General features: G+C 40.4%; 1 protein-coding gene across 1 annotated transcript in view; it reads left to right on the forward strand.

Annotated features, from left to right (window-relative positions):
• The window catches only part of LOC111868737 (protein PAT1 homolog 1), a 29,694-nt gene that overhangs the window by 14,717 nt on the left and 13,815 nt on the right, over positions 1 to 1,162 (forward strand). The gene's annotated exons all lie outside the window — the stretch shown is intronic.

Here is a 1,162-nt window from a genome sequence, read left to right on the forward strand (position 1 = left end):
GTGACGAAGATGTCTTTACGCACAAAGTAACACTGGCTCAGTGTATTTATACCACTTCCGAGATACACAATAAAAATGATATAAAAGAAATACAGGAGTCTGACACTGACTTCCTAACTTTTAACAAAATATAGTAAATCCGCCACTGACGTCCTAACTGAGAATTCAACACTGCAAACCAATCCCTGAATGAGCCACACTTCCTTGAAAGCTCTGGCAGCACTGCTATGAAAGTGCTTACGAATATTTCCTCCTCTAACTTCTCAAAACAAAGCTGACCTCTATTGGCTCACCAGGTCATAAACAGTCATATCTAAACGTAAATAGTTTCGAAACCAGTACCCTGATAAACGATTTCATTGTTCAGAGCTAACAAATAAACATCTGACATGAACGTTCATGAGTTTGTTTGGGTTTCAAACCCAAGGTCAAACTGCCAGCACTCACAAAGGAAGCACGTGGCTTGTCCCTACAAATTATAACATTCGGCCAGCTCGGGGTGCTACTTGATGCGAATAATTATAACATTCGGCCGTTAAAGGTTAACTTCATTACACATACATACTAAAGGTGTTTTTTTTTGTATCAGGTACTGAAATTGTAGTGAAAGGAAAGTAGGTGATTAGTTCTTTTCAGAATTTCTTGGTATTTTTATAATTTTAGAATACAACCTACAGTATCTGCTGTGAAATCTTGAGGTGTGAAGTATTTACTTTTCTTGCTGCAGTCTAGTGTTTGTGCCCCCCCCCCCATTTGCATGAAAGGGGCAATTGTATGTCGCAATCCAAAATGGTAGGTATGTTGAATGTGTAAAATTAAAGTGACAGTTCTACTGTTTCCTAGCTATTAGAATCAGTGATTAGAATCCTTTGAGAACTAGAAATCATATACTACTCTGTCCAAAAAGTATCCGACCTTGGGCTGGGAAAAAAAGTTCTGTATCTGGGTGGTTACAATACCTAATCGCCTTCAAAGTAGGCCCCTTGTGACTCCACACACTTAGCCCAGCGGTCCTTCCATTTCTGGAAGCAATTCTGGAAGGCTTCTTTTGGAATGGTGTGCAGCTGCGCCTATGCGTTCTGTATTACGTCCTCGCGGCTGTCAAAACGGCAGCCTTTTAGTGGTGTCTTCAATCTCGGGAACAGCCATAAATCACAAGGAG

The sequence above is a fragment of the Cryptotermes secundus genome, unplaced genomic scaffold, assembly GCF_002891405.2.
Source record: "Cryptotermes secundus unplaced genomic scaffold, Csec_1.0 scaffold280, whole genome shotgun sequence".
Taxonomy (NCBI): Eukaryota; Metazoa; Arthropoda; class Insecta; order Blattodea; family Kalotermitidae; genus Cryptotermes; species Cryptotermes secundus.